The following is a 23,316-nucleotide window of genomic DNA, read 5'->3' on the forward strand; positions in this document are numbered from 1 at the left end:
GACCGTGGTCCATGAAAGGATAGAAGCCAGATAAGACTTCAGCGGCTCTGTGTTTTCATCTGTTACATTTCACCATCTGTCCCAGGCAGGGGGCCTCCCACTCCTTCCTGTTTCTCTGAGCACAACTAAAATCTGTTTTGAAAGTGGACCCAGCATCGGCTGTGAGCCTCAGTGCAGGATGGCCTGAGCTCTCTGGACACTGGTTTAGCCTCCGCCCCTCTCTTCTTAGGTCCTGGGTTACGACCAGCCTGGCAGTCATTGAGAACGTGGGTTTGAAGTTAGGCTGACCTGAGTTTGGAACTTGAATCTTGGCAAGGATACCAGCTGTCACCAGCTGTGAGCACCAGGGACTCCCCTTCTCCACGCTCCAGTCTCCGCCCACCCCCCGTTTTCCACACCCCATGTCGCCCTGCCCGTGCCACACCTGGGCTGCTCCTGTGACTTAGTAGCAGTGATGCTGTGTGTTCCAGCGCTGGGCCGGAGAAGACCTGGGCCTCCTCTCTTGTGCTCCCAGGACCTCTGGGCCATCGTGGGAGAAGTCTGCTGCCCATAAGCAAACCCATGTGAAGAAGCCACGTGGAGAGGCCTAGAGAAGAGCCACCCAGGATCCTGGCTCCGCCCGCCCTCCCGAAGGCCCACCGGCCGCTGCCTTGACGGAGGCCGCGTGGAAGTGGACGCCTGGCCGAGTCTAGTCAACCTGCAGGATCACACCAGCTAATTGAACGGCTGTTGTTTCAAGCCTCTGAGAGTTGGATGGTTTGTACACAGCAAAGATCCTTGAACTACTGTTAACTGGGGCAGTGGGAGGGGACTTATATAAGTCTAGTGTTCTGGGAGCTTCTTGCTGGCTCTGAGCCGCCGGGAAGGCGACCCTCTCTTGTTGGACGGGAAGTCCTTCTGCACGGGACCCTGGGAAGGCACACATGGCCTTACCTGTGCTGGGGGGCTGTGGAGGAGGCTCTGCACTGTTCGGCCTGTCCCTGTGCCTCACAGACATGTCTCCCTGCATCGGGACGTTAATTCTCCCACGTCCTGCAGATCTGGGCAAGGGAGGTGGTGACGGGGACGCCTGATCCGGCTCAGCCGGGGCCACTCGAGGAGCAGGGACAGGAGAAGACTGCCCGCGGCTGCTCTGGGCAGATCCACTCTGGGGGGCTTGTAAACGCCAGATGTCTACTTCTTGCAGCTCTGGAGGCTGTGGTGCCCCAGATCGAGGTGCCGGCAGATTTGGTATCTGGTGAGAGCCCACTTCCTGGCTCACAGACGGCTGTCTTCTCCCGTTGTCCTCACGTGGCAGAGAGGGAGGGGGAGCTCTCTGGGGTCTCTTTACAAGGGTACTGATCCCATGCCTGAGGCTCCACCCTCATGACCTAGTCACCTCCCAAAGCCCCCCGCCCGCAATATCATCACAGTGGGGATAAAGTTAGTACCAGGCAGTATTGGAATCTCCGTCCAAAAAGTGTCTAATTTACTACTGCAAGACTCGGTTTCCGCTTATGAATTTGGGGGGGACACAAATGAAGCAGAGCAGGACCCTAGGGTCCTCCCCTGCTCATGCTGTCCACCTGCTTTTTGTCTGTGGAAAAACCTTAGCCGAGGAACAGGTTTAATCAGAGAAGTGAGAAGATACAGAAGCAAAGGAAAACAAATAGGACAAAACAATAATAGTTTAGTCAGTAAGCAAAGTCAAGGACCTTCAGCTCCTCCTCAAGGGCTACAGATAATATTCTGAGCCCTGTCCTGTGAGCTGTCTTGTAGATACTGAAACCCCCACCAGGTGGAAGAAATTAACGTGATGACCAGCCTGTAGCCATGACATAAGCTGCCACAGTTCCGAGAAAACTGGCCTCAAGGAAATGGGAACAAACCGACCCTGGAACTGAAGATTAAATGTACTTAAAACAATCAAGATGACGCTGATCAGACCACCGCAGGGCCAATTGCAAGATGCCTGTCAGAGCCGCCTGCACTATTTCTGCACGCAGCCCCCTCCTTCTGCCTATAAAGGCTCTTGCCCCCTGGTTGTCAGTGGGGGCGCGTCGGCCTTTGGACAGGCGTCTGTCCTCCCTGTCCCTGGGTGCCAGTATCCAAAATTCACTTCCCTTACCACCAACCTTGTCTCTTCATTGGCTTTTGAGCGGCGAGCGGCCGGACCCCACTGTCGGTAACACAGTCTACGGCACACCCCAAGGAGGGCATTGGGGTGCTGTTCTCCACGGGGGGACATTGGATAAGATTTGATTAGAAGCCTGTGTCCTGCCCCTGAAATTGTCCCCCAACACACAGGACTTGGGGTAAATCATATTGTCGGCATCTTAAATTATTTTAGAATTGGTATGCTAAAACTCTTGCCGTGATACTTTGCAGTCGAAAGGCGTTTTCATACGAAAAGGGTCACTTTCTTGACTGATGAATCCACTGAAACTTTGATGCCCATGGTGGAGGGAAGGGCTCCTGAGAAGAGGGCCGCAGGAGTCTTAACGGGTAGATAAAGCTTTGCAGCAAGTGAAGCCCAGTGAGGAGCTGCGTCTCTGAGCAAAACGAGGTTTCCTCTCAGTTTGGATACTTTGACCTGAAGACAAAGCGAATGCAACAGTAAGAAACTTCGAGTTATGGCCAGACCGTTCTTGAACTTACACGAATACTTCACTTCCAGCCTTCGCCGCTTTCCTTCAACAACCTGTGCCCACAATACAACTGTCTTTTTCTTTCTGTGGGCATTAATAACCAGTTTGAGTGATTAGTTCCTGTTCCTGATTCCTACAATATTAAATGAGATACCTCTTGAAGGTACAATTCAATATAGCCTCGTGCTAACTCTATTGTTATATGAGCAACAGTTTTACGGTTTGTAATAACATCCCATTTAAATTCTGCCTGGCAGAATTTGGTTAAATACGAGGTCTGACAATCCTGAACCAGCTCTCAAAGGCTTTCAGTTAATAGTGACATTTTGTGCAGTATACTGATACGAGAAAAGCATCCTCCACATTAGTATTAGAGCCAGAAATACTAAAGCAGGTTAAACATTAAACCATACCTAAAGCTGCTTTTTTTTTTTTTTTTTGCTATTAAACATTAGAGGTCTGGTTTAGCCAAAGAGCATCGTCCCTCACATCAAATTAACGTGGCTTTATATTGTTCTGAGCTTTAGTTTGTAAAGTTGTTTCTCTAATGGAGAAAGTACAGGAGTTCAAACTTCTGTAAACTTAGAGCCCTTTATGTCTGTGTATTCAAAGTGCTGTTATAATGAAGATCATTTGATTCTGTGCTAGAGGTTCTTGGGTGCCTTTGCCCCTTGAATGGAGGCTGTGCACTTCTGAGCTACAGCACCACGAGGGGGTCGGTGTAGGGAAATGCAGACGGTGATGCCCCAGCCGCATGAGCCTGCACCTCTGAACAGCTCTCTCTTCAAGGGCTGAAGGGAGAATGTTTGTGCCACCCGGGCCCATCAGATGCAGGGAGCCGTTTGGACACCGAGATGCCTGGGATTCTTCTGGACGAGACTTGGATCCAAAGGTCTGGTTGCTGGGCTTGTTGTAATCACCCTCACATCCTGCAGCGTCCTTCCTCGGACTGGCCTGGGAGCTGGGGAAGCGTGTGTCACACGAGAGGACTCAAAGGAGCAAATCCCGCTGAAATTCAAGGCCCAAAGCACTGCTTTTGCCTAAAGAACAAATACGGGGATAGACAGGAAGAACTGGACCACCTCTCCTATTTCCAGTTCTCCTGGCTACCAGGTGTATCATGCAAATGTGATGCTCATAACACAATGATCTTTTCTCGGGTTCCTGATCGAAGAATCTAACTCCTTCGGTTCTCATTCGTTCATTGGTTCATTCGGCAAGATTCACTGAGCAGCCAGGCTCTCAGCTCCATGGTCCCTGAGGTGAAGGAACACCAGAGCTTTCCCGGGAAGTCGTGGTCCATCGCGGGGTGGGGGGGGGGGGGCGGGGGGGACTGACAGGAAAAGGCAAACAGAAGCCCGGGAAGGTAGCTGCTGGTGCAGCAACTACAAAAAACACGCCAGCAGCAACAGAGGCCAGAAAGCAAACTCTGGAAGTTGGGGGGGCATTACCAAGAAGTATCATTTGACCTAAATCTCCAAGGAGGCGTCAAGACTGGGGGGCGGTCACGGCAGTGGCTGTTCCTGGTTTCTGGTTGCTTATGTCTCGGGTGGAGACCCTGGACCCCCCCAGTATGAAGCCCATACTTCCAAAGGCAGCCAGACAGGTCCCCCTCTCTTTCTGGGCATGTTTTAGAAAACCTCAGTCTGTCTCCTCTGTCCCACCACACTCACAGTGCTTCCGACCCCAGACACGTAGGGGTTTTTCCGCCGAGCAATTCTCTGCCACACCAGCTGGGTGTCCTACAGTTTAGCTCAGTTCTGATACTAGCCACCCGGAGATAGCGTCAGATCCCACAGCTTCAGGGCCCGGTCCCACAGGATCGTCCCTACCTCAGACAACAGTCTAGGTTCTCACCTGTGTTTCTGGCCCATCAGTGATTCCTATGACCCCTCCACTTTGGGTGCAATTAACTTGCTAGAGCAGCTCACAGAACTCAGAGAAACATTCTGCTTACCAGGTTACCGATTTATGGTGAAAGGACACAGCTCGGGAACAGCCATATGGAAGAGACGCAAAGGGCAAGGTTTATGGGAAGGGATGCAGGGCTGCTGAGCCCTCCGCCACGTGTTCACCAACCTGGAGGCTCTTCAGATGCCACACTTTGGACATTTTTATGGAGGCTTCATCCCAGAGGCATGATGCATCATTAACTCCATTTCCAGCCTGCCTGCCCTCTCAGGAGGGTGCTCTCAGGGGAGCCGGGGCTGAATAGTCCCAACTTCTAATCACTGCTATCACCCAGGGAATTCCAAGGGTTTTAGGAGCTTTGTGTCGGGAACCCAGGGCAGAGACCAATATATACGCATATTTTCTCTTACCTCATAGGGCAACAGCCTGACGCGTGGGATAAAAGCCAGCTCTCGGGTCATAGTTATTCCATGATTGTGTAATAAAAACCCTTTCCCAGTGGATTGGGCAGGTGGCCGCCTTTTTCTGAGAATTCTGGAGGACTGTGATTTCTCCCTGTGATAAACTTCCCTTTGAGGACGCTTTGTTCTGCGTCCTAGAAGCTAGGACCTGGCTCAGGGGCGACATCCAAGTCACGGAAGCATGGGTTGCAGAAGCCAGCTTCTGTCTCTTAAGATGAAGATGTGCTAGGTTTTCACTCTTCCTGCAGATGTTCTTTGTTTCTTTTTCTTGTCTCCTCCCTGTTACCCATTCTTCCTCAGGTGTGACCAGTGATTCTGTGCCGCTGGGAACCTTGCCGGGGAAGGTTTGGGCGGCGGGAAGAAAGTTACAATACGCGCTTCGGCACAAAGGCCTTTCTGTCCTTCCCTCTCTACCCTTCGGGCTGCTTGGCGGTTTCTGGGACCCCGCTCACCTGTGACACTTCAACTCGCGAGGTGGTTTCTTGCATCTCTCCCTTGGTTTCTGCTGGTCTTCTCTCCTCTTGGTGTTCAGCTGAACGCTGACCCCTGGGGGCTGTGTTTGGGGGAAGCAGGACCCGTGTGCTTCACCCTGAGCCAGACTCAGGTTCCTGGGTTTGGGGGGAGGGGTGGGGTGAGAGCTCCAGACCGTCCCCTCCTCCCTCCGGAAGGACCCCCTGAGGAGGCGATACACCCCAAATCACACTGCTTTGCGGATCCCACCATGGGGCCACGATGACCCACTGATCTAGTTTAGAACCACCCAGAGCCTTTCCACCCTAAACAGAGGGAATTTCACCCTCTCCAATGTCCCTTCTATTGCATTAATTTTCTTTCCTTATTTTTTTTAAGTTGTGGTAAAATGTACATAACATGAAATTTACCATTTTAACCGTATTTAAGTGTGCAGTTCAGTAGCTTTCGGTATATTCACAAGGTTGTACAACCATCACCATCATCATCTGCAGAACGTTTTCATCTCCCTAAACTGAAATTCTGTCCCCATTAAACACTGACTCCCCCTTCCTCCTCCACTTCCCACCCAGGCCTTGACACCCTCCATTCTACTTCCTGTCTCTATGAATTTGATGACTCTAGTATCTCACAGAAGTGGAATGACACAGTATTTGTCTTTTTGTGCCTTGCTTATTTCATGCCCTCAGTTTCATCCATGTTGTAGCAGGTACCAGGAATACCTTCCTTTCGGAGGCTGAAAAATATTCCATTTATGCATAGACCGCATTTTGCTTATCCATCATCTATCGACGGACACTTGGCTATAGATTAATTTAACAAACATGTTTTGAGTGCCAATGATGTAGCAGGCAGACCGTTTGCTGCTGGAGATAAGATTGCTATTGAGGTAACTAGGGAGTCCCTGCCCTCCCAGAGGTGAAGAGGCACTAACTAGTAACGGCTAGAAGTAATGGTTTACCAAGATCCCAGTGAAGAGACTATCAATGTATGTATCCTCCACAATGTTTAGTAAAACCCTTGGGCACCTGATTGCAAATGAATAAAGTAAGTAGCAGAAATATGAATGGAAAAAACTGCAAGTCATCATACATAGTTTAAATCTTAAAGGGGGTCCTCATAATGGTAAATTTAAATTACAGCTATGGGACAGCCATGCTCATCACTAGCTGTATTGTTTCTAGCTGCTGTGGTAGAAACAGGTAGATGAGCAGTTCTCCCGTGTTCCCTGGGTAAGCGGCAGGAGTTTCTGGTTTTCTGTGCTGTTCCAGGGGAGCAGACCCCGAGCACCTGGCCACAGGCTCCAGAGGACACTGTGGGCCCCCACGTTTGCCTGCACTGTTAATCCAGTTTCCTCTTGCTGTCGCGTGCTCTTCGCTCTGCAAACATCTCGTTAAATTGTGTTTTTTAAAAACGCCGTTCGCTTTAGGACCGCATCCTGCAATGTGTCTTCTTTACCATGAGTGGTTGCTCTGCAGATTTCTTTTTTTTTTTTTTTTTTTTTTTGCGGTACGCGGGCCTCTCACTGTTGCGGCCTCTCCCGCCGCGGAGCACAGGCTCCGGACGCGCAGGCTCAGCGGCCATGGCTCACGGCCCCAGCCGCTCCGCGGCACGTGGGATCTTCCCGGACCAGGGCACGAACCCGCGCCCCCTGCATCGGCAGGCGGACTCTCAACCACTGCGCCACCAGGGAAGCCCTCTGCAGGTTTCTGAATGTGTCTTAGACAGAGCCTCGACAGACCCTGGTTTCCGCGGGGTTCCGGCCACGCTCCCCAAGATGCCAGTTGTCTTTATATACATTTCTACATCTGGTCCCTGAATCGTTCTAGGTCTCCCTCTTGTGGGCCATCAATGAAATAAAACAGCAATTGTTTTTAATAGATATGACGAAGAATCTTACGGATTATAAGGAATCGATTTCTGTGAATCCTATGAGTTGAATAGGACCTTTCACTGGTTTTATTACAAAATATTACAAACTTATAAAAAGTGTATAGAGAATAATATAAAAATACCCATGCACCCACACACTAGCTTTATCAAATCTTACCATTTTGCCCCATATTTACTTTAGATCTTTTAAGAAATAAGGTAGATACAGTTGAGGGCCCCTCTGTACATCCCTCTCTACATACACACAGAATAAGGTAACCATTATTCTGAATTTGTATTTATTACTCCTGTACACACTTTTATACTTCTCTGCATTATATGTGTATCAATACAATACAAACAACCAACAAGGACCTACTGTATAGCACAGGGAACTATACTCCATATTTTGTAATAACCTACAAGGGAAAAGAGTCTGAAAAAGAATAGATATATATGTATGTATAACTGAATCACTTTGCCGTATACCTGAAACTAACACAACATTGTAAATCCACAATTACCTCCATAAAAAAATGAAATTAACTTAAAAAAATACAATACAAATTATTATTTTACTTTTTTTTAGCTTTATGAGGATGTTATGATGCTGGTGGTTTTCTTTTGCCATCTGCTTTTCTCCTATTATGCTGTTGAAGTTTATCTTTGTGGCCCCAGGTCATTCATTCTCTTCTGTATTCTGTCGCTTGTATGAATACCACCATATGTTTACCAATTCTCTTATTCTGAAGTATTCAGATTGTTTGGCGTTTTCCTCACAGCAAACAGTACTGTACCAGAGAGTCTTATACTTGCCTCCTGTATACGTGTGAACCTCTCTTGGGCGCACTGCTGGCTCGTTGTGTTTGGTTTACTTCAGCTTCTCTGCATGTTGCCAAATCGTTCACAAAAGGATTGTACTACTTTTTCTTTTTACCTTTAAAAAAATTTTTTATTGAAATATAAATATATATATATATTCCTTTCAGATTCTTTTCCATTATAGGCTATTACAAGATATTGAATATAGTTCCCTGTGCTATACAGTAGGTCCTTGTTGGTTATCTATTTTATATATAGCAATGTGTGTATTTTAATCCCAAACTTCTAATTTATGCCTCCCCCTCCTCTTCCCCTTTGGTAACCGTTAAGTTGGTTTTCTATGTCTATGAGTCTGTTTCTGTTTTGTAAATAAGTTCATTTGTATCATTTTTTTAGATTCCACCTGTAAGCGATATCATATGTTTGTCTTTCTCTGTCTGACTTACTTCACTTAGTATGATGATCTGTAGGTCCAACCATGTTACTGCAAATGGCATTTTTTCATTCTTTCTTCTTTATCCACTCATCTGTCGATGGACACATTTAGGTTGCTTCCATGTCTTAGCTATTGTAAATAGTGCTGCAGTGAACATTGGGGTGCATGTATCTTTTCGAATTAGAGTTTTTGTGTTTTCTGGATATATGCCCAGGAATGGGACTGCTGGATCATATGGTAGCTCTGTTTTTAGTTTTTTAAGGAACCTCTATACTATTCTCCATAATGGTTGTGCCAGTTTACATTCCCACCAACAACGTAGGAGGGTTCGTTTTTCCCGTGCTATAGATTTCAATAATGATGTTCAAGATGCCAGGTAGCCCTCTTCCGCGTTTTGATTCCCAACTGGGATTTCTTTTTTAAATTGAAGTATGGTTGATTCATAATGTTGCAGGTGTACAGCAAAGTGATTCAGTTATATATATATACTGAATATATATATTCTGTTATATATATATATTCAGTTATATATATAATATATATATTATATATATTTAGTTATATATATATATACATACATACACACATATATGTATGTGAAAGTCAACATACATACGAAAGAGTCTATTTACATGAAGGGATAAATAGGGAAAAACAATAAAATGAACAGGTAGTAAGAAGGGAGTGAGAAAAACAAAAATGAAAGGCATCTAGATCCCTAAGACTTCACTGTTAGAAGATGGTATTGGAAAACTTTATTTTTAAAATCACGTATTAGTTTTCCTTTCAATTACTAGGAACCAGTGATCATTTTAGGTCATTGCAGAAAGCCATCTCTGTCTCACCCTCCTCCTGGAGCAGCTGACCTGCATGTCAGTGCGAGAAGGTGGTGCCTGTATCTGACTGGAACCAAGAGAATATAAGGGTCGGGTGGAAGAAGAGGAAGGAGGAAACGTATTCTACAGCTCTTCTCTGTTCAGCCCCCAAAGGAGCGATGAATTGCTTCTGTGCTCCCGTGGAGCTGTGTGCACCCTGTAGGTTTGACCTAGTCCTTTGGGGCACATGGCTCTGTGTATTTTCTAATAAAACTTCCCCCTTTTATTCTTAAGTGAGAGAGGGAGTAAAGTAATCCAAAAATCACCAGAGCCTGACATATCTCATACTGGACATCTACTTGAATTAAAGGGAAACAAGTGCTAGGGTGTTTTCTTCCTTTTGTTTTTACTAAGTCAAAAATATGGATTAGAGTGGTTAATGTTTACTTAAAAAGAAAATGACATCCAAAATAGAGCAGTCAAAGCAAACCCGAAGTGAAAGTTAACAAGTGTTACAGGATGTCGACAGGAAGCAGAAAGTGCGGTGTGGAAATGAAACCGCTTTTTAAAAAGCACACGAGGAGCACAGTGGATGAGGGTGATGTTTTCTTAGCAGGAGTCAAAGGATATCAATCACCTTAAGGTACTTTTTCTCCTCAATTTTATTTGTGGTAAAATGCACATAAAAATTTTCCTCTTAGCCGCTTTTAAGTATACAGTTCAGGGGTATAAAATACCATTAGCGTGTGGTACCACCATCAGCACGTCCATCTCTATAACTCTTGTCATCTTGTAAAACTCAACAATTCATTTCCCACTCCCCTCCTCCTTCCCCAGCCCCTGGCAAGCATTCTGCTTTCTCTCTCTATGATTTTGACTATGATTTTGACTATGATTTTGACTCTCTCTATGATATTGATTTTGACTATGATTTTGACTCTCTCTATGATTTTGACTCTCTCTATGATATTGACAGAATGTCCTTCCTTTTCAAGGCTGAATAATATTCCATTGGATGGACATGTCACATTTTGCTTATCCCCTTATCCATCGATGGGCACTTGGGTTACTTCCATGTTTTAGCTATTGTGAATAATGCTGTTTAAAAGTTTATTATTTGGCACGTGAACCAAGCTACCAACATCAAAAGGCTTCAAATAGACTGTTTCTATTAAATAATCAATATTTTGAATAATTGACCTAAGGCCCTAGAGTTTATGTAATTCTCATTTTTAGAGCATCTTTGTCAGGCAGATGTTTTGGGCATCCCAGAACCAAAGTTTTATGTTTTTTGAGTAATTGAAGACAAAACTGATCATTTCACCAAGAGGCCAATGATTAACGTCTACCAAAAGCAATTTTGGTATTACTTATCCAGGGGAACTAGCTTCATTTGGCTAGAGTTGATTTACAGGATTATGTTCATTTCTGCTGTACAGCAGTGTTTTAAATTTATTTTTTCTATTGAAGTAGAGTTGATTTACAGGGTTATGTTAATTCCTGGTGTACAGCAATTTTTAAATTTATTTTTTCCATTGAAGTAGGGTTGATTTACAGGGTTGTGTTAATTTCTGCTCTACAGCGGTTTTTTAATTTATTTTTTCTATTGAAGTAGAGTTGATTCACAGTGTTTTACACCTTGGATTCTTTTTTTATTTTTATAAATTTATTTATATTTATTTTTGGCCACGTCGGGTCTTTGTTGCCGCACGCAGGCTTTCTCTAGTTGCGGCGAGTGAGGGCTACTTTGTTGCGGTGCACGGGCTGCTCATTGTGGTCGCTTCTCTTCTTGCAGAGCACGGGCTCTAGGCACACGGCCTTCAGTATTTGTGGCACTTGGGCTCAGTAGTTGTGGCTCACGAACTCTAGAGCGCAGGCTCAGTAGTTGTGGCGCACAGGCTTAGTTGCTCCGTGACATGCGGGATCTTCCTGGACCAGGGCTCAAACCCATGTCCCCTGCATCAGCAGGTGGATTCTTAACCACCACACCACCAGGGAAGTCCTGCACCTTGGCTTCTTTAGCATCCTTTCCCTGCAGGTGTAGAAGTGGGCGCCATCCACTTCACATCACACTGCTGTTTCCCAGATTCAGGGCAGGATTCCCAGCTGTGTGCTGGAGTCCAAGATTAATAAGAAATAACCTCTCCACTCCTGGAGCTCACAGGCTGGTAGGAAAGCACCATCGGCAGCTACTACTGGTTTTGCAATAAATGGACAGCAAGCATCCCCGTGATAATAGCTCAACCAAACTTTATGTCAGACCTTTACCCAGTTTCCCTGGAAAGACCGTCCTTCAGTGTTATTACACGGCCCTTCCCTGATTGTTCGCCGGTTCCCCTCTTGTGGATTTTCTTCTAATTACAATGTGCCTAAAAACTCCTCTAGATACTTCACCTACACAGCCACCCTGGGCGCTCAACACTACTCTCCCCGCTTAGAGATCAGACAGCTGAGGCTCAGAGAGGTTATATTGGCATTTTTCAAACTGAACGGAATCTCCCGTTGCAGAGCAACAGGCTCCGGACGCGCAGGCTCAGCGGCCATGGCTCACGGGCCCAGCCGCTCCGCGGCATGTGGGATCTTCCCGGACCGGGGCACGAACCCGTGTCCCCTGCATCGGCAGGCGGACTCTCAACCACTGCACCACCAGGGAAGCCCCGGAATCATGTAATTGTTCACTGGCTCTGCAGAGGGCTTCTTAGATGAGGAATTTTTTTTTTCCCTCAAATGAAGCCTTAAGTGGAAGCTAATCAGATAAAGGCAGAGATGTTCTGGTTGAAGGAGGAATACTTTCCAGCCTATGACTCACACCCACTCCGAGGATCCAGAAGCACCCAGGAGAAGCCCCGAGGGACCTAGAGGAGGTCAGAATGTAACCGCTAGCTGGGTGGCCATGGGCTAAGCAAAGACTATTATAGCTTAGAAGTTTCATTTTAATTGGATTTGTTAAGTTTGAGATGCTTAGACAGTGGATAAATATTAGGACTCGGTGGAGAGGTAGGACATGGGGGTATGAATTGGGGTGTCAGTGCACACAAATGGTATTTTCCTCTCTAAGGATCACTGAGGTCATCTGGGACAAAGTGCAAATAAATGGTAATAGAGGATCCAGGACTGAACCCCACAGCGCTCCGATTTTAGAGGCTGAGAAAAAGAAGAAACTCCAGCGAAGAAGAACCAAAGGAGAGTATGCTCAGGCAAGCCAAGTTTAGAGACTGTTTCAAAAAGGAGGAAGTGACCAACCCTGCGGTATCTGCTGAGAGGCCAGTAGATGAGGACATAACAGTGACTACTGGATTTGGCCGGTGTTCGTTGGTGACTTGGATGAGAGTGGTCTAACGAAGTGGTAGGGATAGGAGACTGAGCAGGTCGATTTGGAGAGTGTATAGTTAAGAGTATTATTAGATTAGGCAGGGATAACAGAGCACCCTTGAAGTCGCAGGGGCTTAACCCAAATGTTCATATGTTGCTTAAATTAGGCCTCCTGTGCATCCGGTATCTTGTAACTATACCTTGTGGTATCTACACCCTCCATCTTGTAGCTATGCCATCTAGCAGACTTCAAAGGTCGCTCTTCAGGAAAAGAGCTGGTGGGGGGGGACCTCTTACTTACTCTTAAATCCCCTGGACCACAGCCGTCTGGCCAGAACAAGGAGCATGGCCCCTCTAAACTGCTAAGGGCTATAAGTCTTCCTGCTTGCCCAGGAATGAGAGGAGAGCCAGCCTGGAGACCTCATGTAACTTTTACTGCAGGGAGTAATGGATGTGAGGGATGGAGAGAGTGACCATGGAGACCTCTTCCAAGATTTTCCAAGAGAACAGTGGCTGGAAGGGGACAAAGGGTCAAGGAAGGGTATTTGTAAGTTAAAAAAATAAAATTTATACACTTTTAAAGGTTATTCTTCATTTACAGTTATTACAAAATATTGGCTCTAATACCCATGTTGTACAATTCATCCTTGAACCTATCTTATTACACCCAGTAGTTTGTACCTCCCACTCCCCCACCCCTATATTGCCCCTCCCACCCCCCACTGGTTACCACTAGTTTGTTCTCTATATCTGTGAGTCTGCTTCTTTTTGGTTATATTCACTAGTTTGCTGTATTTTTTAGATTCCATGTATAAGTGATTTCATATAGTATTTGTCTTTCCCCATATGACTTGTTTCACTTAGCGTAATGCCCTCCAAGTCCATCCATGTTGCTACAAATGGCAATATTGCATTCTTTTTTATGGCTGAGTAGTATTCCATTGTGTGTGTGTGTGTGTGTGTGTGTGTGTGTGTGTGTGTGTGTACACACCCATATACCACATCTTCTTTATCCGTTCATCTGTCAATGGACACTTAGGTTGCTTCCAAGTCTTGGCAGTTGTAAATGATGCTGCCGTGAACATTGGGGTGCATGTGTCTTTTTGCATTTCCCACCAACAGCACATAAAGGTCCCCTTTTCTCCACATCCTCACCAACATTTGTTATTTGTGTTCTTTTTGGTGACAGTCTAAAAGATTCATTGGAGAGGGAGAAACTGGTGATGCAGGAAGATGAGACAAACGTAAGTCTGAGGTCAGCCCTTGAGAAGGCAAGAGGATGGGATTCTGAGCATAACAGTGGGTTTGCCTCCAGGGAGAGCAGGGACATTTTTCCTTTTCTAACAGAGAAAAGGCAGAGAGTATATATACAAATATTGGTGGTTGGTGGAATAGGTGGTAGGGAAAGAAAATGAGGTGTTGAGTTAGCCAAAAAATTCTTTTGGTTTTTCTGTAACATCTTACGGAAAAACCATGAACTTTTTGGCCAACCCAATAGTTCTCATCTGAGTGCTTCTCTGTTCTCTGCCATCACCAGCTGAGAATGAGGGTAGGAGGGAGGGGAGGCTGGAGATTTGAGAAGAAAAGTGAAGGTTGGCTTGCTCATTTCTGCCTACTCCCGGTTTATGTGACACAATTCCTAACAGCCTCCTGTATGGGGCACCTCTTCTGCCTCATTCCTTATACTCTTGCCCTCACCACTATGGAGGTGACTGGTTCTGTGATGATGCCCGACTGATTCATGCTGGTGCACGTGGAAGAGCTCATCTTTGGTCCCTTTTGTCCCCCTTGTCCCCTTAGTGCTGTGAATACCCAACTCAGAATCATGGCAGAGCGAACAAACGTTCACCCACTAGAAACAGGAGGTGGTGGAGAAATACGTCCCCTTTTTCTACTCCTATGGACAATCCTGATGTATGGTTTATAGGTGTTTATTTAATATTTTCTCTCATTCTGTGGGTTGCATTTTCACTCTTAATTGTGTCCTTTGGTACATAAGTTTTTAATTTTGAGGTAGTTCGATTTATCTTTCTTTCATTGCCTGTACTTTGGTGTCATATCCAAGAAATTATCACCAAATCCAATGTCATGAAGCTTTTACCCTGTTCTAAGAGTTTCTATAGTTTTATCTCTCTCTCTCTTTTTTTTTTTTTTTTGGCCATACCGTGTGCCATGTGGGATCTTAGTTCCCCGACAGGGATCGAACCCGTGGCCCCCTGCAGTGGAAGCGCAACATCTTGACCACTGGACCGCCAGAGAAGTCCTATAGTTTTATCTCTTAACACTTAGGTCTTTGATCCATTCTGAGTGGAAACAACCCAGATGTTTATCAACTGATGACTGGATAAACAAAATGTGGTATTTTCATACAATGGATTATTATTTGAGCATAAAAAGGAATGGAGTACTGACATGTGCTGCAGTGTGGGCGAACCTTGAAAATACGATGCTCAGTGAAAGAAGCCAGACGCGAGAACCACGTGCTGTGTGATTCTGTTTATATGAAAGGTCCAGGATAAGTAAATTCTCAGAGACAGAAAGTAGATAGGTGGTTGATGGAGGATGGAGAGAAGGGGAAATGGCTGTGACTGCCAGGTGTTATGGGGTTTCTTTGAGCTGAGGAAAATGTTCTGAAATTAGATAGTGGTGATGGTCCCACACCTTTGTGAACATACTAAAAAACCTCTGAACTGTTATATTTTAAAAGGGTGAATTCTGTGTTATGTGAATTATATCTTAATAAAAAATAAAAATAAAATAAAATTCTAACTATTGTATGTGCACCTTTCTCAGAAGGAAAGATTTGACTTTATTACAACAAACCAACCAGGCAATGCTTGCAAAACTCCTGTGATAAATTTGTCCAAAACTGGGGCCAACTCACTTTTTTTTCCTTCAGGCTGTGAGGCTATAACATGCACACAGTGGAGGGCACAATGTTCAGTGAACAGCCCAGTGACTGCATGTGTAGGCTCTGTGAGGCTTTCACTCAGATCAAGAAGATGCGGCGTGTCCGGCCCTATAAAAGGCTCACCCTGGGCCTCTCTCAGAAGCAGGCATTCCCACCCCCTCCCAGAGGTAATCACCACTCTGACCACCATCACTCTGGATTAGTTTTCTAGAGCCTCATAGAATTAGGGTTATAGGCTGTGTCTGGCTTCTATCAGTGTCACGTCTGGGCGTTCATCCTGTTGTGTGGCTCCGTGGCTCAGTCATTTCAGTGCTGCTTTGCGTTCTGTTACCTGTAGAAGCACAATTTATCCATTCTCCTGTTGATGGCATTAAGGTTGTTTCCAGTTGGGGGCTACTATGAATAAAAACTTACCTTTTAATATTATTATAAAAGTACAAAAAAGCACCTTCCCTTAGAGCCTGTCTGAAGGAGATTGGAAGTCATGCTTGGAGGTTTATAACTGGCTGCCGTATCTGCCCCAGGAGAGGTGTCAAAACCGCAGCCCACTCCCTTCCTCTCACATACCAGCAGATGGCTGGTCCCAGGCAAAACACTGAGTCAGCCCCCTTCATGGGGGGAGGGTCGGATCTGCTCAGACACGTTAAGAAAGAAGAAATTTTGCGAGCCTTTGGCTGAATTCAAGTACTAATATCTAAAGTTGAGTAATACAGGGTAAGAAATAAAAAGGCAGCCAGTAACTCTTTGGCTTATCTCTGTCTCTTGAGGTATTCTGAAAACTTCTTTGTTTTCTTAAGTTTATTTCAGAAGAGGCAAAAACAAGGCTTGCCCTAGAGAAGGCTAGGATTTTGACTTGCCCAATGCTAGGTTTTTCCTATTTCCTCTGCTGAGGAGAGAGAATTCTAAGACTTTCTGGAAAGACCCTTTGAACTTTGGAATTCCTGGATCCTGCCCGCTGATTGGAGCTCCCGGGCAGGGGCCTCTGGGGCTGGTGAGGAGCTGTGTGATGTCACAGGGCTTTGTGAGTTAGCCTGGGGCCGCCTGTGTTTTGAGCCCTGCCATGCGGGGCAGGGTACCCAGCACAGTCAAGTTATTTGCTCAGAACGCATTCAGGAAGAAATTCCATCTTCCAGATCATTCAGTGTAGACTCCTGCCTAATTCCGCCTATGACTCAGCTTGGAGAATACAACTGGAGAGCAGCCAGTGGTTTTCTCAGTGGTACGTGGCTGGACTCAGTCTGCTGAAAAGTGGGAACAAAGATGGGGGGGCTGTCCTCCCACCTAGAATCAGTGGGAGCAGCGCATCAAATCACGGAACCTTGAATGGGATGCCGGCTCTGGGGATTAGGATTAAGAAGATCAGATTTTTCGGGCTGGGTTCTGCCACCTTAGAGGCTTACTGGGCATCGTAATAACTTTAGTTCTTGAAAATCAGGGCCAATTCTCAGTGTATACCACAAACATACACCCTTTGTACTTCTTAGGATTTATACAAAGAGAACGTATTACTTATTCAAAAAGCGAAATAGAAAAAAAAACTCTTGGTAGTATCAGAAAGTCAGAGATCCTGTATGGAGATCGGTATTAAGATTGTTCTTGGAAAGCAAGGGATTACAAATACTGATTATTTGCAGAAAAATTAGTTGTGACATTATCTACAGCATGGTCATGTTTTCCTGGCTCTAAAAACGAACACTTTAAAACTCAGTGACTGTAAATCCAGATTTATCTTAGGGCTTTGGTTTCTCGGTGTGCGTGTGCACGTGTGTCAGTGACTACCGGCAGCGTTCTTTTTTGCTTTACTGGATACTTTTCATTAACTCTCAGGTTTTTTTTTTTTTTGAATGCATTTAAAATTTTGTTTGCTATACATACAAATCATCACTGAAATATTTTTTAACAACTTAATTCTGTATTTTTCTAGCCTATGAGTTTTAGTGAAGGAAATAATTGAACATGGTTTCCTTCTGAGAATACAGAGTCGAAGAGCCAATCACAGAGCTGCGGGATCTATCTCTGGGTAGGAGAAGTTTTCTGCGTTTTGTGGGAGTGTGGGGAGGGTGTTGGGGGCGGGAGGGGGAGAGATGAGGTGCATATTCCAGAGAACTAATGGGAGCTCTGCTTTAAGAAAATGCAAAATAAGACAACTGATATTAGTAAAATAAGAAATTTGGGGGGGAGGGATATTTTTATAAGTGTTCATATCTAAAGACAATTTTCCCCCAATTTTCTTTTTTTTTTAATTTGTAAGAAAATTTTTATTTTATAATGGAGTAGAGTTGATTTACGGTGTTGTATTAGTTTCAGGTGTGCAGCAAAGTGATTCAGTTAGACATATGCATGTATCTATTCTTTCCCAAATTTTCTTAGTATGGTAGAATCTTTCTAGAGTATGGATTTATTTTATTTTTCAGTAATAATTCTATCATACGAATTCATGTGTATGTTTTGTATAGTAAACTTGGTGGCCTCCCCTCACCTATTTTCTTCTTTCACTAGTTTCTAATTGCTTTTGGGTTTTGGAGAAAATCAAAACAGATGTCTCTCAAAATTTAGACACTAATAGGAAGATGTGGTGGTAATATGTTAAAACAGCTTCATTCTCTTTTCAGTTCTTTTACTCCATCCATTTCCCGTAGTTAGAACTTATCTTCTTCTCTTACACATTCGATACATTTTCTTTGCATAATTAAATATTTCATTTTTAGAGTGTTATTCATTCAGTCAATGAGCCTTTATCGTGCAACCAGGAACTTTGTCAGGACGTTAGATCCTGTGTCCTAGGGGAATGCTCCCATACTGATAAACTCTCCCGAATCCAGCTTCATGTCCCCTCCCTTTACCGAGCATCCTCAGGACTCAGCCCAGGCACAGGCCCCTGACTCCAGTGGGTGGTGATGCCTGGGCCCTGCAGTTCTGGGGGAACAGAGGGGGCCTCACACATTCCCGGCCAAGCTATGTTATGACTTTGTCCTCGTTACTGACCTGGTGGCCAGGAGCAGACTTGAGAGGTGACCATGAGGGAGGGCAGGTGTTGCCTTTTGAAACGGAGGCCGCTGTGTTATTTTCAAGGAGAGGAGGAGAGCTAGCCTTTCGTGGAGAGGAGGGGCCATTGCTGTGGGTCCAGAGTGTCCGGTGGGTCTGGGGTTTCCGGCGTGTCTCCACCCATACACTCCCATCCCGAGGCTCGGTCTCCCTCCTTTCCTGGGTTGAACACTAGCCAAGGTGAGAATCAACCTTCCCTTCCCTGCAGCTCAGCTGCCCTCATCAAGCCCTGCTTTCTTGCCCTTTGGTTGTAGGGATGAGTCTTTTTATACCCTGCTAAGGAGGCCCTCGGACTCAGATATTTTGCCTTAAATGGGGGACGAATAACCCTCAGCTTTCCATTACTTTTCTCAGTTGCGTCCACAGCCTCAACTACAACCATTCTGATTCCGTGGGACTTGTGGTGACCACTCCCTGCCCTCATCTCTCAAATGTGCCAACCAGAACACTCCTTTCCGCCAGGATTCCACCCCAGGCCACCACAGCAAAGTTTTAGTGAGGAAACTGCTTCATTAAGGGGCTATCAGAATACTGCCTTTCCACCAGCAGTGGGTCCTCAGGGAAGTCAGCTAAGGGTGACCCAGCCCCTAAACCCCATTTTAGACCGTTTCCCAGGACCACTCCTACTACCAACTCTTGTAGTTCGAGTTCCCCAGAAAACGGACTCTGAGGTTTGCATGGAAGCACTTTATTGACGTGGGTTTGGCTTTCCAAAGTGAGGGAAATGGGTCAAGCAGAGGAAGAGGTTGGAGTGTGATGTGGTTGAGGGGCCCCTGCCAGTCCCGTGGGCAACTCTGGGCCGGAGGGGCCTTCAGAGTCATCCCAAAGTGAGACAAGAGGCTTCCACCCATCGACCAGTCTTTAAACGTGAGTTCCCTCAGGGAGGGGGAACCTTGGGCAAAGCAGCTTGCCTCAGCCAGAGGTCATTCTGGGGCATGGACTTGGCTGTGAGCCTTTGGCAGTAGGGGGAACAGGTGCCCACCACTGCCTAAGGCATTGTATCCAGGTGTGTTCAGGTCTCTTTCTGGTGGTTTGAGGCCGTGGAGCCGTTATGGCCACTGGGTTCTGTTGAGCAGTATGAGTTTCCTACATGAATAAGAGCAGTAAGAACCACAGTGGATATGCAAGCTTGTTCCTAGGGAAGGGCCAAGGTCAAAACTGTAGAAGCCAAATTCTTCCCTCGAGTCCGAGAAAGGGTAAAAGTGGGAGATGATGCTAAATGTTCGAGTGCCAGGAAGTCACTTGGGAAGAATTGGAGCATGAGAAGGAAAACCCATGCCAGAGGGACCTGGACCCAGGAGGGACCTGGAGAGCACGAGGCTCGTTTCATTGATTACTTTTCCCAGGAGTCAGGACATCAGGGGACTTAAAGGGACAGGGATGGGAGCATCTATGTTCACGTGTTTGCCAGTATTGATGCTGTTTGATTTATTTTCACATTTTGTTTTCATTTTCAATCCTTTTTTAAAATCTTTGCTTCAAAAACGTTTATCAGGGCTTCCCTGGTGGCGCAGTGGTTGAGAGTCCGCCTGCCAATGCAGGGGACACGGGTTCGTGCCCCGGTCCGGGAAGATCCCACATGCCGCGGAGCGGCTGGGCCCGTGAGCCATGGCTGCTGAGCCTGCACGTCCGGAGCCTGTGCTCTGCAGTGGGAGAGGCCAAAACAGTGAGAGGCCCACGTACCATTAAAAAAAAAAAAAAAAAAAAACGTTTATCAAAGTAATACATACGTATAAAAAATAAAATAAAAACAAAATCTTAAGAGAAAGTCAGCAGGCCCTTCCCAATTCCCACACTGACCCCCACCCCAGTTCAACTCCCTAAAAGCAAGAGACTCTTTAATCTGTTTCTTATGACAGTTACCTTCACATTTTAAATAATATTCTCAGACTTCTCTTTCTTGGTTTATCTATATTATACACTGACTTCATTTTTCTTACATGGCTTCTATGTTTTTTAGCTTATTTTCCAATAAATCTATGTGACTTTTTTTTTTTGGTTAATACAGTTATCAGTGTTTACATCTTCATCACTCTGTCAATATCGTTCCTTAGTTTTTACCATCATAGAGATCATCTACCTGCACTTCCCCACCCCCAAATAATTCATCAAATCTGATATCCTTTGGACCCATCTCCTTTGTGGGGTAGGGGTGCAGCGCCCAGAGCTCAACACCAGCTTCTGTTCCAATCTCTGCTGGTTGCACCCTAAGCCCACTTCACACCTGCTCTCCGAGACTGCTCTGCGTCTCTCCTGGGTTGAATCCACTACCCTGGGTCCTTGTGCTCTTCGTTTATTCTTTGTCTTGTGGGCACTTACAATCCACACATAGTTTCCCAAAAAGGAAGGCAAGGAGTGTAATTTGTTTTTGAAAACATCTTTATTCTACTCTCAAGCTTTATTAAATTTTGACTAGATATAGAAATCTAGCTGGAATATCATTTAACAGAATTTTGAAGCCATTTCTCTGCAGTTTTTCAGAACCCAACAGTGCTGTTGAGAAATTTGATCTCATTCTGCTTCTCCTTCTCGTATATGTCACCTGTTTCTCCTGCCTCTGGAAGCTTTTAGGATCTTTTTGCATCGATCGCATTGGCCATCCTATGGGCCCTTTTAGTTCTGGGGGAAATGTTTGTATTATTTATTTGATGCTTTTCTCCTCTTTTCTCTGATCACCTTTTGGAACCCTTTGCACTGGTTGGATGTTGTATCGATACTTCGTAGAATGAAATATCACATCTCTCACTTTTTTCCTCTCTCTCATTTATTTGTGCTTCCAGAGTATTCCTTTCATGCTATTTAACAACCTTCTGATGATTTTTAATTTTAGCGATCATGCTTTAAGTTTCAGCAGCCTCTTTGTTCTCTAAGTGTTCCTTTTTCAAGCCTGCTTCTCTGGTTTCATAAATGTAATGTCTTCTTAGCTCTCTCTGAACAATCAAAATCAGTGTTTTGATGTTTCGAAAGCTCTCATTTGCTGTTCCCCTTTTCTGGTTCAATTTGTATTTTCTTTCTTTCTAAAGGCTTCCCTCAAGCACCTCAGCCAGTCCTTGGCGTCTGTACTAGTTTACTAGGGCAACCGCAACGAAGTCCCTTAGACTGGGTGGCTTGAATGATAGACGTTTATTTTCTCACAATTCTGGAACCCAGAAGTATGAGGTCAAGGTGTCAGCAGGGTTGGTGTCTTCTGAAGCCTCTCTCCTTGGCTTGCAGACGGCCAGCTTCTCACTGTGTCCTCAAATGGCCTTTCCTCTGTGCCTGCACCCTTGGTGTTTCTTCCCTTTCTTATAAGGACACCAGTCCTATTGGATCAGGGCCCACCCTAATGACCTCATTTAAACTTCATTACTAAAGACCCCGTCTCCAAATACCGTCCCGTTGGGAGTTAGGACTTCAACACATGAGTTTAGGGAGACACAATTCAGTCCATAACAGCATTCCATTCCAGCGGAAAAGTGAGACTATAACACGCTGTCGGGAACCTCTGGGTGTTGGGCTCACCCCCTCCCACAGGTGTCCTGTCTTCACAGTGACACGTGGGGGGTCGGCTGCTTTCTTGGGCACCCCTTACGCTTCACTGTGAGGGGGGCTTTTCTCTGGGGCCTGTCTTCTCATCACAGAATAATTCTCCCCTCTCCTACCTCAGGTTGAGCAGCCTGGCTGCTGGGATCCTGTGCGTGAAGTGGGAAAGAGAGCCAGGTGACTCCCCTGACCTCAGCCTCAAGCTTCCTTCTGTGGAGGCTGAGCCTCTACAGTCCCATTTCTCCAGAGAAGAAATTGCCAGGCTCTTGTCTGACTTTTCTGTGCAGGGAGGGGTGTCCAGAGCCGACTGTTCTGCATGGAAGCATGTGACCTTTTCCAAAGCCTCCCCTCGTGCCCCCGGACAAGCCTGGGCCTCCAAACCCTGAGCTGCCCTGGGGTCTGCTAGACGCGTATCTGTCTCAGAGTCCTCGCTCCGCCCACCCGTGACTCCCTCTGTCCTTCCAAGTCATGGTCACACAGCCAATAGTGTGTCTTCCAAACCTGTACTGACATCGCTGTGCATTTTTCTCTCTACCACTCTTTTCCCAGGAGAGCTTTCAGCTTCATTTTTGTTCACAGTTGAGTCAGGAGGGAGAGGACACAGACACACGTATTCAATCTATCAACTTTAAAGGAAGCCTCTCAAGACTTTCTTTTTGGATAAATTATGAAATATTTCAAACATAGGAGAAATACAGAGAGGAAGGTCAGGAACACTCTGTGTGCACGTCATCAAGCTTTATCAAACCTCCTCATTTTGCCATGTTTGCTTCAGAACTTTTAAAAAGTAAGCATTAAGGGGAATTCCCTGGCGGTCCAGTGGTTACTACTCCTCACTTTCACTGCCGAGGGCCCAGGTTCAATCCCTGGTCGGGGAACTAAGATCCCACAACCCACGACCAAAATAAAAAGCATTAAGGACACAGTCCGAGCTCTTTATCCTCCTCCTGACGCCCTCCCACACAGAGGTTATCACTATCCTGTATTTTTCCTATATTTGTGTAGACCGTGCACACGCATGGTATTTTCCCCTAACATTTGCTACCCTCAAGCGTACGCATAAACAATTGCACTGCTTTTCGTGTTTTCCAAATTTATATAGGTAACATCA

The 23,316-nt window shown here is 45.6% G+C and overlaps 1 protein-coding gene across 4 annotated transcripts in view; it reads left to right on the forward strand.

Moving 5' to 3' along the window:
• Positions 1-23,316, forward strand: part of GALNTL5 (polypeptide N-acetylgalactosaminyltransferase like 5) — a 125,578-nt gene that overhangs the window by 34,156 nt on the left and 68,106 nt on the right. The window contains exon 3 of one of the 4 annotated variants that reach the window (XM_019930315.3): positions 17,563-17,658. The exons of the other annotated variants lie outside the window; for them this stretch is intronic. The gene's annotated coding sequence lies outside the window, so the exon portion shown is untranslated. The remainder of the gene's footprint in view (positions 1-17,562; positions 17,659-23,316) is intronic. 4 annotated transcript variants of the gene reach the window in all.

The sequence above is a fragment of the Tursiops truncatus genome, chromosome 9 (genome assembly GCF_011762595.2).
Source record: "Tursiops truncatus isolate mTurTru1 chromosome 9, mTurTru1.mat.Y, whole genome shotgun sequence".
Classification (NCBI taxonomy): Eukaryota; Metazoa; Chordata; class Mammalia; order Artiodactyla; family Delphinidae; genus Tursiops; species Tursiops truncatus.